Here is a 16,587-nt window from a genome sequence, read left to right on the forward strand (position 1 = left end):
TCACCTAACCAAAATAAGAGGCGTTACAAAAGCATGCAATGGAAGTCGAGGACAGCTCTGTCACAAAAAGAAATCTTAAAATCAGAGTGAAATGCAATTCTAACTCGTTTTGCAATTGACACACTCTTGGTGAAGTAATGGTCAAAAACCTGTAGACCCATGCAGGATACAACAGTATGCATGTTCAGGAAGGAAAAGAATTCAAAATGGTGCAAAAAAAGAAAAAATAAATAAACACATGTATATGTGCAAATTTCTATCTATAACACTTACTGAAACTAAACAGTACAGGTCAATTTATTTTAATGACTTCTAACAATATGAACAATGCACTTAAAACAACAAATACATCATCCATCAGAGTTCCCATATTCTCTAATTGGGTTTGACAATCACAGTATAATCATCAGCCCCCTTTTTCCCATTTTTTTCTACATGGGATCGGGGTATCGTGTTAACTGTCGCCAACTCTCTCGATTCACTGCCACACTCCTGCCTTCTTCAGTACTCATGACCAATTGTCACATATCTTCTTTCACACAATCCATCCACCTCTTTGCTGTACATCCTTGCTTCCTCTTACCTTCTTCCAGTCTGTCCCAAATCTTCCTCACTAGATCGTCTTCTGCTTTTCTACACGTGCCCAAACCATCATAATCTGTTCTCTCTGATCTTTTCTGCAATTGGAGCTACTTTGGCTTCTGCTTTTATCTCATTTCTTCGTCTGCCCCACATTGTGCATCCTATCAGTTTTCTCAGGCAATTAATTTCCATCACCTCTAGCTTCTTCAACTGTTCTGCCTTTACTGCCCATGTTTCTGTACCATACAGTAGTACTGGCCGCACCACTGTCTTGTACACCTTGCTTTTCAGCTTCTTTGGCATTCTTCTGTCACAGACTACAACTGATAATCTAATGCCAGTTGGCTGCAGCCCCTCTGATTCTAGCTTTGACCTCTTCATTCAGACTACCCTTCTCCTCAACCACCCCTCCCAGATACTTGAAGCTGTTTACCTGCTCCACTATCCTCCCTTCTATTTCTATTCTCAGCTTCTTCTGATCTCCCCAATTTGCTACCATTACCACCTTCGTATCTGTGCTTAGTTTCATCCCATGTGCCTTCAGATTTGCATTCCATTCTCCTATCCTTTGCTGAAGTTCTAGCTCAGAGTGTGCATGTACTGTCACATCATCTACATACAGCAGCTTTGTTGATCTCTCCCCTCCAACCTGTTTCCTAATGTAGTCCATCACCAGTATGAACAGCAGTGGGCTCAGAGCTGAACCCTGATGTACACCCACTCCCACTGGGAACCCTTCTGTGAGGCCGAACACTGTTCATACTTGAGTCACTGGGTCCTTGTACATAGCCTGCACTAATTCTACCAATGTTTCTGGGATTTCAAACCACGGCAGTACTTCCCAGATTATCTTTCTTGGGACCTTGTCATATGCTTTCTCCAAGTGTAGGAATGCCCAGTTGGACTCTCTCCTCATTTCTAGCGTCTTCTCAAATATCTGTCTCAATGCAAATATCGGGTCAATTATGCTGCATCCTGATCGGAATCCGAACTGTCCATCTCCCATCTTACATTCTACTACTCTGCATATCCGTTTTTCAATTAATCTCTCCAGAACTTTCATGTAGTGTGGTAGGAGTTTGATCCCTCTGTACTGCCCACAGTTGTGGATGTCCCCTTTGTTCCTACTGGCACAAGTACGCTTATTCTCCAGTCATCTGGGATACGCCTTTCTCTCCACACTGCTATTAGTACCCGCAGGACCCATTTCTCCTCTATCTCACCCAGCATCTTTATCACATCTGCTGTCATCTCATCTGAGCCTGCTGCTTTCCCTGACTTCATCTTCCTTAGTGCTGGTCTTACTTCTAAGGTGAGCTCCTCCTCTTCTATAATTGCAGGCTGTTTTGGGGGCAGTACAGCTCCTGTGGGGTTTTATTCATTCAGAAGCTGCTGGAAATACTCCTTCCATCTATGTGGGATTAAAAAAAAACGAGTGCTGGGAGGGCAGAGCCAAGCTACGAAAAGATACATGACTTTGGTGAAAAGATACACGACTTTGGTGAAAAGATACATGACTTTGGTGAAAAGATACATGACTTTGGTGAAAAGATACATGACTTTGGTGAGGTGTCAATCTGTCTATTAGCTTAAAAGCATCTGCTAGCAAAGGAAGAAAAAAATCTCAATACTTTAACTAAAGCCATGTCTGTAGTCAAAGCTATTACAGTTGTTTAAGCCACTATTTGTGTGTGTGTGTGTGTGTGTGTGTGTGTGTGTGTGTGTGTGTGTGTGTGTGTGTGTGTGCGTATGTGTGTGAGTAAGCGTCAGGGGGGGTACTCTGCTGCAACTCTGATTGAAAACTACAATCAAGGCCATTTTACGCATGAATAGGTACTATGGTATGAATAGGTACTATGCAGAAATCAAAGCTGCCCCTCGTATCAAAATATTGCATTGGCACTACAATTTCATAAAATAAATTAACAATAATAAATTCTACCAATAAAGTATGTGCAGATTTCTATCTATAACATTTACTTAAGCATTAAACAGAACTGAAACTAAACAGTACAGATCAATTTATTTTAATGAAGTCTAACAATATGAACAATACACTTAAAACAAATGCATCATCCAGAGTTCCCATATTACTCTAATATTCTCCTGTAGTGGTCAAATCATACAAGATCTTAAGCCAGAACAAACATTTTAACATTAAATTTTCACACAAAACATTGACAAAATATAAAGCAAATGTTTAATTACAACGGCTTACTTTCAAAGAACAAAACAATAACTGCTGGCGTGAAATCCAAAAGAACAATCATGGCTTATGGTTCTTTAAAGTGAATGTTCCCGGGTTTTGCTGAAGCAAAATTCTTACACCAAGTTCAATCATCATACTTCTCGCATCATGAAATTTCAAACATGCTTACATCTGATAATAGGCCACAATTTAAAAGTAAGAACGTTGTTTACTGAAAGAAAGGGAATTTCAGAACTTAAATTCTAGAAATCCACAATCAAACGATTGTCAAGAAAGAGTTATTCAGTCTCTCACAAACAATGAAAAAATTTGTTGTCGAGACTAAACGGCCACCCAGGCTAAATACTCCATCAATAAGACACCCCTAAGAGTTGATCCAGTAGTCAGAGATCTGGGAACATATATAGACAGTAATTAACATGTGGCCAAGATAGTAAGAATCACTCTATCACCCAACTTATAAGGACATGGCATCCAGATCCAAGGAAGTCATACTAGCACTTTATTCAGCTCTTATAAGATGTACCACTGAGTATAATGACCCCATCAGCATGTACCTGACCAGACATGTGCAACAGTTGCAGTTCCCAGAAAGGCGGCTCATTAGGAAAATCCAGGGCATAAACAGACTGCCCTACACAGATCACCTTAAAACCCTTTGCCTGTACTCTGTCTCCTACAAGTTACTACAAGGAGATCCATGCCTGGCACACAAGGCATCCTTGGATCCAGCTCTGATGGACCTTTTGCACATCTGCAAAAAAAAAAGAAAAAGGACCAGAACAACTAAATCCAAGGATTTAAATTTTGCTTGTAGCATAAATAGGACTTGTTGGCTAGACAGCTCTCTCTCTCTCGCAGAGGATTCCCATTGTTCTGGAACAAGTTCCCCATCCACATGAAGCCAGAGTCTATTCCTAACCCTATTTAAGCATAATCTTGACCAATAGATGGAAAATCAGAAATCCAACCTGGGTCTGTCCCCATGTCTCTGACAGAGGCAGACAGTAACTATGCCCAAAATAGCATCCCCCCATATTATCTTTAGAAACTTAACTGACATACCCCCTCCTATTAAACATCCATGATGCATAGGGACACAAAAGAGTTGGGTTGCATGGTTAGATTTATAAAGGCACTGGTGGTAATTAGCTTAGTATATACCTATGAACCTATAAGACTTACTTAGCTATTCTTGAATACAGGAATATTCCTTTGCAACAAGACCTGGAAACGCCAAATGACAGACCCTCAAACAGGAGATCCCTGAATCGGCTTCTGGGGAAAAATCCTAGTGGTGTTGAGTCTTTTCTAGGCACTTTAGGCGAAGCAGGCCTGTCATCTTCTCTGTGCCTACCTCCCTCTAGTCTGTACCTTTTCTTTTCCTCTTCTTTTCCCTTTTTGTCATCAGATGGGAAACGACCCTTCCAAATTAATTTAGTCATCATCTTCTGCTCCTGTAAAGTGCAGAAACCATTTTTTTTTATAAATGTCAGATTTTATATTAAGATAATCTATCCCAAGGCATATGACACAGAAGTCGTGTGTGCCTTGAGGGCAGGAGGATCCTATAGCCACACCTGGAGCACGTCCTGAACTAAGTGACCTTGCCCATAACTCTTTGAACAACAATCACGATAGCAACATTATGGAGAACAAATGAAGATGGTTTATTGAGTACACATTGAGCACTAACCCAAGTTACAACAACATACTTGGCTACAGGAAAAGCTATACTAAAACAATTCTAGTAATATAAGAGAACAGAAGAGAAGGCCAACATAAGAAAAAAAATGGTCTAAACTGAAAACAAAGATGGTTATTAATCTGACTGAAATTTTTGTTAAGAAATTAACAAGTAAATAAAGTAATAAAATAACTATCTAGTGAAAGAATGATGAAAAATGTGTACTTATCTCCTACAGAGTGTGGACTAAAAAACAGATTTACTGGTGGAGTGCTTGAGCAAAGGTGATCCATTCTGTGTGATCAGTGTCAGATGACACAGGAAACAAGGTGGATTATGGGAGCAGATCAACCTTTGCAAATTTCCTGTCATGCCATCCTGGAGTTATCTGTGGCAAGCAGTGCTTGAATTGAACTGGACAGACTGTACATCATGTAGGATACTGTGTTACAAACAGTAAGGTTATTACCTTCTCGACTTGTGATGGGAAACAGAAAGAAGGCAAAGCTACTTATTTCAATTAGTGTTGCTTCACTCCGGAAACATACAGAATATAAAAATCACTTTGGCTTATAGCTTAAAGTTAAACTCAAAGTAGAAATATTCCTATAACAAAAATAAGCCCCAGTACTGTTCTATACTTCAGCCACATGACAAACATTGCCGCCATCCATTGATTTCACTAGCTAAAATGAGGTTATTTTTTTCTAAAGCCTCTTTGAAGTTCCTCGATTTCATGAAATGCTGCTACAGTCATGTATAGCAAGTTTTATTTTACTTATCACCTTGTATCTTTATCTCGATCTGCTATTCAGTTTATCATGATCAATAAATACCATTCGACTTGAATCTGAAAGAAAAGGTTTGGCTGAAGTGGGGAAATCCTCCCAATACCCTTTAATCTATTATAAGCAGTTTTGAGGTTGTTTATTTTTTACTTTCTGATGCATTTAATGGAATCTGCATTAACTAAACAGAGAATGAGGATACAAACAAAACGTAAACACACAGACTAGCAGAAAACAAACATACAATACAAAAACATGTATGATGAGTGAACAGTGAAGCTTTAAGTCATCAGTAAACTCCAGACTGCTAAATGAAGCAAATCGACAGTTTTGATTTCTGATTCAAAGCTTATAAATGCTAACACATTTACTTTATGTAGTAATATGTAGAGGAACAAAGAAAAAGGGATTCATGGTGATAGTGAAGATGTGAAAGGTTTAGATCATTTAAATGAGGAGAACAGAAAAAAGGAGGGCAGCACTAGGGGATCTAGTAGGCTATTAGAAACAAGTTACTTTGTGCCTAATGTAGATTACTAGATCAACCCAAACGTAACAAAAACTTGTTGGTAATTGGTGATTCATTGCTTAAAGGGAAAATAAATAGTGTCATACAAGAAAAAAAGTTTTGTGCAGAAAAGAACTGCTAAGGTGGTTGTTTTAGCATAGGTTAATGATACAGGAAAATGAATGAACATCTTTTTCCAGTTACGTTGAGTTTATTGGTATGAGAAAAGAAAAGGCTGAGAGTTGATTTTATTTTACATGATGTTGTGCCTGTTCGGAGACATATTTACACTTTGTTCAATGTTACCAGATGTTTTGCTAATAACATTTGGTGGAAAAGTTTAGAAAAGTACATTAAGTGTCTAGACTTATGGGAAGAAACAACTGAGAGTCAAAACTAAATTGGGTCTGATAAAGTACATCTAAGTCATTTGGAAAACAGTTTAGTGTTGAACAGATTGCAGGAGGTTGTGAGGTTTCCTTTTTTGGAACAGCTTCCAGTAGAGAAATGTCTGGGAAAGATGAGATTTCATCTATCCAATGTTTAATATGTAATGCTAGGAGTTTGAATAAAAATATTCACTGCATGGTAGACAGGGTTTTGGGAGAACGTTACCACACAGTCACAGTTGTCATGGTAACTGAAATGTGGTTCTCAGACAGAAATCCACCAGTGAGTTTACCTGGTTTTAATGCATACCATAATGTGAGGCCAAAAGGGCGATGTGAGGAGGGCTCTATTTTTGTACAAAAAAATTGGAGACTTGTAAACATCATCATGGTAGCAATTTTGAAATATTGTGAGCCATTTTAAGGGTGACAAAGCCAATGGTTTATGATAATGCCCCCGTTATGAATTTAGATTGTCCTGTCCTTTCTTTCTTTGAATGGAGATAATCTAATTATAATAAAACCAAGTTCTGCTGCAGGTCCTGATAAAATTAATGTTTTTTTTATCATAACTAAGGATACTGCTCCCTGTTTATGTTAACTATTTCAGAAAGCTTTGGAAATAAGCTATGTACCCGGTACATGGAAGATGGCATAAGTTGTATCCATGTCCAAGAGTGGTGATTCTAGTTTGGTAGGGAATTATAGACCTTTTAGTCTCAAGTGTATCTTGGGAAAGCATTTTGAAAGGAATTTCTAAATATATTACTGGCACATAATTTGATAGGATATTGTACAGCATTGGTTTCATACTTAGATCATGTTGTATGAATTTGCTATCACTATATGAAAGTAAAACACCTAAAGATATTTATTTGGCTACCTTGAAGGCATCTGAGATGATGCCACAGTCTTAGGTTACTATCCCCTTGTTAAATTATTGTTTAAAATGATTTAGTTACTAGATGGATTAATAACTGACTATTAAAGAAAATGTAGGCTTAAGCTTGGTTGTGTTTTGTCGGAGGAGAGAGGGATTACAGCAGGTGGTGCTTCAGAGATTGATGCTGGACCCTGTTCTCTTTTACATCTTTATAGCTAGCTTTCCTTGTAACAGAATGGTATGGTTGGGTAAATATTCAGATGATGCAAAAATTGGTTGCATTATTTCTGATATAGGTGGTCAGTTCCTGACTTAGTCATATCTAGAAACTCTACAAAAGTGAGTGACTATGGATGGATATGAAATTTAATATCAGTATGACTTGTTTTATGCATTATGGCACAGTAAATCCAGATTACCCTTTTGCTATGGATAATTATTAGACTAGTAAAGGTCATTACATTTTAGGAATAAAAATAGATAATACTCTTAGCTATGAACTAATTTTTTGGAGATTATTAAAAATAATAAATGACGGGTTATTGTAATTCAAAAAGCAATGGTCTGCCCAATCAGCGTGCCCACTGTAAATTGGGCATATACCAACAGAAGAAAGTCTGGTTGTTGAGTACCACTGAGCAGCTAGACTTTTCCTTTGATGTATGTTACAGAGAGCAGCCCAAATACAAAGAAAAAAATCAGATATGTTCTTGCAAAACTAAAGGAACAGGAACGCACCTGATTTTTCTTGTATTTCTGTCTGTCTCAGCAGACTGTCATACCGCTGATCTGTCTGGATTTTCAAGAATATCCACATTTCTTTCTCATATGAAAAAAAGCAACAGAGATTCTTTTTCTCCATTGCTTCTGTTGAACAGCACTGATGTACTGTGCAAGTATGGGAGCACAAGTCCCAAAAGTACGCGCAGTACATTAGAAAACACTGAAGAACGGGAAAACATGGAGGAACACTAAGGCATCATTATACAAAGACATTAAGAAAGGTAAACAATTTCTTTCTTTCTTTCTAAATAATGTTACTGTACAATAGCAGTGACTCATGAGTGGGTGTGCGTATATGAGGACTTATCCATGGTTGGCTTTGTTTAATCACTCGGCCTTTGTCCCTATGATCAAACCGTGCCAACTGTGGGTAAATCCTCATAAACCCATAAGCACTCATGGGTTATTGTTTAAGTGTTACTCTGTGATGAGTAAAATTGTAGGGCTATCGTAAGCAGGGACAGGATGGCATTACTTCCACTATATAAGACATCTACACCAAAAATGGAATACTACACATCTGTTTGTATATATACTGCTATTCATTTACATCACTATTTTAACAGGAGGACTGCTTTTATGAGGGCTTGAGCTATAAAGATGGGTTAATGACATTCATTATATACTGTTAAATAGAGAGTGACTAGGGATGACTTGATAAACAGGTGTCTCAGTAATGATGAGCGTTTATAAAAATTATCATTTAATTACTTGGAACAATAAGCCTGGTAGTTCTGTTTGATATAATTTTGTAATGCCAGAACTTGTACATTGTGGAATAATACCCATTTACTATATGGAAATGTGTGTTGATTGACTCATTCAAGCACAATTTGGCTACGTGGGTGAGCTACAGAGGTTACGTGGGTGGGCTACAGAGAGTTTGTGATCCTGTTTTCTTTGGTGACAACCTCTTTGAATGCCTTATTAGGCCTTGAGCTTGTATTAAGAACATGGAGTCTTCAATACTGAAAACATTCTGCAGTCAAATCATTCTCTTGTCTCTCTCTCTTAATCAGACTCCAACCCTAACATTCTATAGGACCATTAAGAAAAAAATATTACAAGGCCATCCAAATGAATGCATAAAAAGATACCCAGTTAAAAAATAACTTGTCCCAAAAGCAGTAAACACACACTATATGCCCACTATAAATAAGCACTTGTATTGTGTGAGAAAAGTACAGTTGTTTACACTTACCATAAATGTAGATGTTCAAGTGTATTCACTGTTGCAGTCATTACATTTGGGTAATCAGTCAGCCTAATTAACAAAGTGTTGGGTCCTGCATTGGTTGCTATCCCTTCTTCCATGATGTCAGGTCATCAGGGGTATAAAACATGCAGTCGACGCCATTTCATCAGTTTTTCTTGCCCCAGATGTCAGGTGCACCCCAAATGGGGAGCAAATAAAATTAAAAACACAAAAAATATACCTCCAATCCCAAAAGCAAATAAACCAAAAGGGCTTTTAAGTATAGTGAAAGAAAGTAGTGGTATAGCCAGAGAAAAATATTGGGCTGGAGGGAGGGTAACCAGGACTGCAACAGTGAATACACTCAAACATCTACATTTATGGCAAGTGTACACAACTGTACTATGTTCTTTGTGTTTCACTGTTGCAGTCATTACATTTGGGTAGATTCCCAAAGCTATGGTTGGGTGGAGGGAATTATACAGCATTAGGACCAGCTATAAGGCCCTTCAGGACAGCAGTGGCAAAGCCAGCTCTGGATTTAGAGAAAAGTGGTAAGTGGTAATGTTTGGTGAACATATGAACTGAGCTTCAGGTAGCAACTTCTAGAATGTCCCTGGTAGGAACACATCTGAGAAAGGCTGTAGAAGTAGATGCAGCCCTGGTGGAATGGGATATGATCCCCTGGGGGATAGTTTTTCCATGGTGCACATAGCAGAAACGAACACAATGGCTTATCCATTTAGAAATGGTTTGCTTTGAAATAGCCTTTCCCTCTGCCCCTGCAGCAAATGCCACCAGAAGTTCAGATTTTCTTTGAGATTTTGTCCTGTTTAAGTAAAATCTAAGTTGTCTGTGTAGATCCAATGAATGCAGAATCCGCTCCCCCTTGTTCTGTGGATTGGGAAAGAAAGTTGGCAAATGAATGGTCTGATTAAGAGCCACACTGGATACCACCTTAGGCATGAAGGATGGATTGGTCCTGAGAGCTACCCTGCGAGCATGAAAAATTATGAAAGGCTCCACTGCCATAAAAGCCTGTAATTCGGAAATCCTTCTGGCTGAAGTGACTGTTAAAAGGAAAGTTGTGTTCCCGGAGAGAAATTTTAAGTCTGCAGTAGCAGCTGGCTCAAAAGGAGGGAGAGTGAGCTTTTCCAATACAAAATTGAGGTCCCAGGCAGGGGTTGGAGCTCTCCTGGGTGGTCTTAAGTTTTTGGCCCCTCTGAGATACTGCTTTAGCAGAGGATGAGAGAAGACGGGAAGTTCTGTGTTGTAATGAGCTGAAATGGCTGAAGCATGGACTTTTATGGAAGAAAAGGACAGGCCCTTGTGAAGCATCTCTGTTAAGTATTGCAAAATCTGAGGAATGTTGGGCACTGCTGTGATTATCCCTTGAGACTCATTCCAGGCACAGAATCTTTTCCATTTGTCAGCATAAGATTTTCTAGTACTAGGCCTTCTCGCCTCCAAAATGACATCCATCACAAGTTTGCTGAGGGATGCTAAGGGTGAATTTAGGTGATCAGCCACACTGCAAGATTCAAAGTTTGGAGCTGCGTGTGCAGAATTTGGTTGTTCTGCTGAGACAGTAAGTAAGGTGCCTGAATCAGGTGTCATGGTGGAAGATGTGACACATTGCGCAGGTGTGGGTACCAGTGTTGGCGAAGCCAGTCTGGAGCAATCAAAATCATTTTTGGTTTATCCTGTTTGACTTTTAGTAGAACTTTGGAGAACAGAGGCAGAGGGGGAAAGGCATAGACTGATAGGTTTTTCCAGCTGAAGGATAGACCATCCACTTTCCAGGCTTTTTTTGTGATGAGTTCCTGTGCAAAATTTGCCCAACTGATAGTTGTGGGGTGAGGCAAAAAGATACATGTCTGGGCTCCCCCATTTTCATGTCATGTTGAAAATCCGTGGTTCCAGTTTCCATTCATGTGGATCCATGAGATTTCTACTTAGTTCGTCTGCTTTCCTGGCAGGAATTGAGCTTGTAATTGTACTTGATCCACATGTTCCACAATGCCATGGCTAGTCTGCAAAGGGGGTAGGAGTGTGTACCCCCCTGCTCGTTTATGTACCACATAACCATGGTGTTGTCTGTCTTAATCATTGAAGGCTGTCAGAGCATCTGAACAGCTAGAATCTCTTTCTGGTTGATATGCAGATGCATTTGTTTTGGGCCCCATATGCCCTGAATGCATCTCCCTGCCATGTGGGCCCCCCAAGCACAGTCTGATGCGTCTGTAGTTATGGTTTGGGTGGCAGGGGGCAGAGTGAATGACAGTCCCTTGTTTTGGTGACATGTCTCTGCCCACCAAAGAAACTCCTGTTGTAGGCAGAGAATGAGAGGAATCATTGTTTCCAGACTGTGACAATGTTGACTCCACAAACTTTTTAGTTACCATTGAAGTTTCCTCGTATGCAGTCTTGCATTTGGAATTAGTAGAATGCAGGAAGCCATGAACCCTAACGCTTGCAGAATTTATCTTGCAGATAACTGTGTTTTTGTTGCCATTTGTTTGAAGTATGTTGTCAGTTGCCTTTGTTTGTCTGGCGTAAGGTAAGCCATCTGGGCAGTTGTGTTCAAGCTTGCACTCAGGAATGTAATGATTTGAGAGGGTACCAGTTGTGATTTATTTACATTTATTGTGTACCCCAGGCATGTTAGGAGCCTTTTTACAAACGCCAGATGTTGAAGAAGAGTGTCCTTCTCCTCTGCTTGAATGAGACAATTGTCCAAGTAAGGATAGATTTGCATGCTTCTTTGTCTGCAGAATGCAATTACTGATGCCAGGCACTTTGTAAAGACCCTGGGTGCAGTAGATAAGCCAAAGGGCAGTGCAGAGAATTGGTAATGCAAAAAACCTGCTTTGAAGTGGAGGTATCTTCTGCACGATTCCCTTATTGGGATATGCAGGTGTGCCTCTTTTAAGTCTAGAGTCACTAACCAAGCGTTTCTGCCCAGCATAGGCAGTAGCTGTTATAAAGTCAGCATTCTGAATTCTGGAACATCCAGGAATGTATTCAAAATCAATAAGTCCAGTACTGGATGACAGGCATTGTATTTTCTAGGTACCAGGAACAGTCTTGAATAAAAACTTTGTCCTTTTTCTTGTTCTGGCACTGGTTGAATAGCCCCCATATCCATGAGGGACGTAACTTGTTGCTGAACCTCTGCCCACTGATTATGTGGCAGGTTTGGCCAACCGTTTGGAATTGGCAACGTATGGAAATGAAATCTGTACCCCTGGGATACTATTTTTAATAACCACTTGTCCTGGGTACTTAACTGCCAATTTTGAGCATAAAGTGCTAATTTCCCCCCCAAGGGGGCTGCCAAAAGATAAGTGCTTGGTAAAGTTAGAGGGAAGTCATTGAGACTGCTTACTGTAGGGTTATGCTTTGTTTCCTCCAGATTTGGAGGTGGAGGCACCCCATTGCTTTGACCTGTAACAGCCCAGTGATTGGTATCTAGAGCCTTTTGAGTGCCTGGATTTGCCTTGAGAGGCTATGTTGGACACAGGAAACGACCAATTTTTAGTAGGCCAGTGCCTACTGAACCTGGATAGCTGCACTTGTAAGAAATCTTTTACAGTTTACATAGATCTGATCTCCACCCTTTTTTATGCCTCAGCTATATATACTACCTTATCTAAAAATAACATTACCAAACTCTCTACCTGTTATAATAGTATAGCCAGATTCATTACTGCTACTCCCCTCAGAACTCACCACTGTCTCAACCTCAAACAACTAAATTGGCTAGAGCTAAACAACCACCTACTCTACCAACAATTACTTGTCATTCATAAGACCCTTCACTTCCCTGATAATACTCCTAGCCTGGCAAAACTGATTTCTCCTTATAAAAACCTAGCCACACTTCGCTCTGCAAATAAACTCCTAGTATCCTCAACTAAATCATAGAGTAAAGCTGGGTATGCGTTATTTTCAAATTCCATAGGTAAACACTGGAATCAACTCCCTCAAGAAATAACTAATCAAGACTCTACCTCTCTGTTCAAAAAACATATCAAAGAACATCTTAAAGCTCAATGGCTATGTCCTTGTACTAATCCCGACTGAAAGTATGTCTCCTCACATCTAATTTTTCTACCAATCCCCCTTCTGAGCTTCTAACTTACACTTTCTATTGTTGAGAGTTACATCTTAAAAGTATGCCTCCTAGTAGTCTAACTTCAGTATTATGTTTTTATTTTTAATTTGTTGAACTCATCTTATAAGTATTTAGATTTTATTTTGCAATTTCTCTTTTTTACCTTTTATATTTTTATTCAAAATAATTTTTTTTTCTGATATATCATTGTTTGTTTTGCCTGTACTGGAGCTTTTCTCCCCGGGCCTCTACTGTAAACGGATATATATCCAGTTGGACTAGCCCGGTCAACAAATGTAAAATAAAATAAATAAAATAAATAAATAAATAGATTTAGCTTTGTCTTCCATTTTCTTTAAAACCTCTTTTGCCTTATTACCAAACAGAGTATCATGCTGTAAAGGGGCATCCAACAATTTAACTTTAACATGATCAGGCAGATTTTGCTCCTTGAGCAAGGCATGCCTTCTAATCATAGATCCAGTAACTGTGGCCCTACAAGAGGCCTCCAAGGAATCAAAACAACATTGCAAAGTATGCTTTCCAACTTGTTCTGCTGCATGCAATAATTCCTGTAATTCTTTATTTTCCACACAATCAGAAATCAACATAATTTTCTGTTTCAATAAGCCCATAACATGCTGTTGATATTTAAGCATATGAAACTGGCAGTTTAAGGCCCTAATTGCCAAGGTTGCAGACGTATAAACCTTCTTTCTCCATCTATCCAGCGCCCTGTAATCTCTATCAGAGGGGGTAGGATTTTTTGCTGTAGGGGCCTTTACACCTTTGGGACCCTGTGAAAGTCTCAGGATCAGCAACAGGATTTTTTAATATAAATTTGTGGGAGTTAGGAACCCTGTAATATCTGTCTGGCTTACTAGGAGCCGGAGGTAGGGAATCAGGAGCCATGCTTGATTCCGAAAACACATCATCAACAATGTCTAATACAGGAGGTATAGCCAAAGGCCTATGCTGAGGAAGAAGGAAATCCCCAAGCTTCTTTTTTGATTCAGAGAAATCCTGACTCTCCCAATGAAAATGTTCCCTTAAAGTATGCAAGGTTTCTCCAAAAGAATAATCCTCAGGAGGAGATGCAGATGGGATGGATTCTTCTGCATCTAAATCCTCATAGGGTGGAATAGAAAATTCCTGATCAGAAGAAATGAAAACCTGATCCAAAGATTCATAATCAGTGTCTTGCCTAGACCTCTTAGTAGGAGGGGGGGGGATTGGGAACCCCTGATCAAGGTAATTAAGTCCTCAGCCATTTTGATAATCTGTTTTTTAGGCAAGGAGGCCTGAGCATGTGGCTCATGTGTCAGTTTTTTAGACTTGGAAGATGTTTTTGATCTTATTTTTGAAGCTGGTGTCGGTTTCATATGGAAATGTTGAGGCCTGAAAACACCCTCAGAAGCCAGTGCCTGCTCAGCGCCTCCGGACCCATCCAAGGGAGAGACATACGCGGGTTCAGTACTCTGAGAAACTCGCTGCATACCAGTCTCCGCATGGGTCTCGGTAGTGGCCTGCGACTCAAAAGTAGCGGGTATCAGCGGCTGCGAAAGCACCTCACTGAGTACTGGTGAACCGGCGACTGGCTTAGGAGAAGCTTCGTCGTTGGTTTTGGACCTCGACGGTCTCTCTGTCTTTTTCTTTGCATTTTTTGTGAACTCCGGTAGTCAGATTGCTAACCGATGACATTTCAGGGTAATTAAATCTGGTTCCAAAATATTTTGAAGCAAAAATATACCGATGTTTGATAGTGCGTTGGTTAAATCTAGCACAAAACCGACAGCAAGGCACGTTACGTTCTGGGCCTAGGCAAGGAATACAGTACAAATGAAAATCCTTATGAGGTATTTGCTTCCCACAAGTAATGCAATTGTTAACTTTTACTGACATCGGTAAGGAGCAAGAAAAAGTTTCCTCAATGGGGTACTTAGCTGTAGTTGAAGACTTCGGTTCTGAAACTCGAATGCGAAATTTCAGGAGTCGGCCGACCGGCACTTGCGAACTGCTTCTACTTCGGTCCCTGCGCGGTAAGAAATACTGAATAAAACAGCATTGGCTGCATGTTTTATACCCCTGACGACCTGACGTCATGGAAGAGGAGACAGCAACTGACGCAGGACCCAAGACTTTGTTATTCAGGCGGACTGAAGGCAACCTGCCAGTAGATTACCCAAATGTAATGACTGCAACAGTGAAACACAAAGAACATAATTTTCTTTCTTAAAGGACCAATAAAATTAAACAGGAGCTTACATGTACTTAAGTTTGCACTGAGCACAATTTGCTGGGAGACTAGGACCTCCGCTTGTTTTGATTTTATTTTCCTTATTTTCCTGATCATTGGGTTGTTTTCTTTCCTGGTTGGGAGGGAGTTTAGACTGAGCTGGATGCACTTAAGTTTGCACTGAGACCCCCCCTAAGACCATTCATCCACTTGAATGGATTCTACTCCCAATGCAGTCTGTGCACGCTGCCAGCTCAGTCTAACCTCCCTCCCGCCCAGGAAAGAAAGCAACCCAGTGATCGGGAAAATAAGAAAAATAAGATCAAAACAAGCGGAGGTCCTAGTCTCCCAGCAAATTGTGCTCAGTGCAAACTTAAGTGTATCCAGCTCAGTCTAAACTGAAGCTAGATAAAAATGCTTGGAAGTCTAAGCACCTGAGAGAATGAAACAGCTTGAGGGGCAAAGGAGTACCAGAAGACATGAGAGAGAAAGAGAGAGAGAGAGAGAGACTGATGGTGAACAAAATGAGAAGCATTAAGAAAGATAAAAACAGCAACAGCACAAGAAGGTAATGCTCAGTCTTCGTCAGCTGTACATGAGTACATTCACATAAGTAGCTGAAGCGCCTATACTAAAATTATTTCCTCATTATAAAGGAAATAACAGTTTTATTCAGATAGTTGAACATACGTAACAAGCAGCAAACAGAACAGGGGAACGACTGAGAATTTTAACCAGTCTGTTCACAGGTAGGGCTATGGAAGTTAAATTAAAGCAATAATTTACACTACAGTAAAATCAATTATGCTCTGTGCAAATGCTTTAGGCTTACTCCTGAGGCATATAGGAAAATGTTTAGAGAACAAAGAAGACAAAAAAAAATTAGTGTCAGAGATTCCCCTAAGGAAATAAGAAATTAATTTAACAGGAAAGTTACAGATTTGAAATTACCACTTTTAGAATGCTGGGAAATCTTATGATAAGGAAAGAAGCAATCAGTACTTTGGCTGAGGATATGAAAATCTTGTTAACATACCAGAAAATGCTAGTGCTGAGTAAATGGGTTGAAAGGGTAGCCTCTATCTAAGCAGAAAGGCACAAATGCACCAGAAGGGGGGGTGTCTAGTACTAGAAATGGGTACAAGAGATGTCATGGGGGCAGTCTAAATCATCATAGTTGTTGTTTTTCTTTTGGCTTTTCCCAGTTAGG

General features: G+C 39.7%; 1 protein-coding gene across 4 annotated transcripts in view; it reads right to left on the reverse strand.

Moving 5' to 3' along the window:
• The window catches only part of LOC122790442 (discoidin domain-containing receptor 2-like), a 1,000,047-nt gene that overhangs the window by 155,358 nt on the left and 828,102 nt on the right, over positions 1-16,587 (reverse strand). The gene's annotated exons all lie outside the window — the stretch shown is intronic.

The sequence above is a fragment of the Protopterus annectens genome, chromosome 16.part0 (genome assembly GCF_019279795.1).
Source record: "Protopterus annectens isolate FY-2018-M chromosome 16.part0, PAN1.0, whole genome shotgun sequence".
In the NCBI taxonomy this organism is placed as follows: Eukaryota; Metazoa; Chordata; order Ceratodontiformes; family Protopteridae; genus Protopterus; species Protopterus annectens.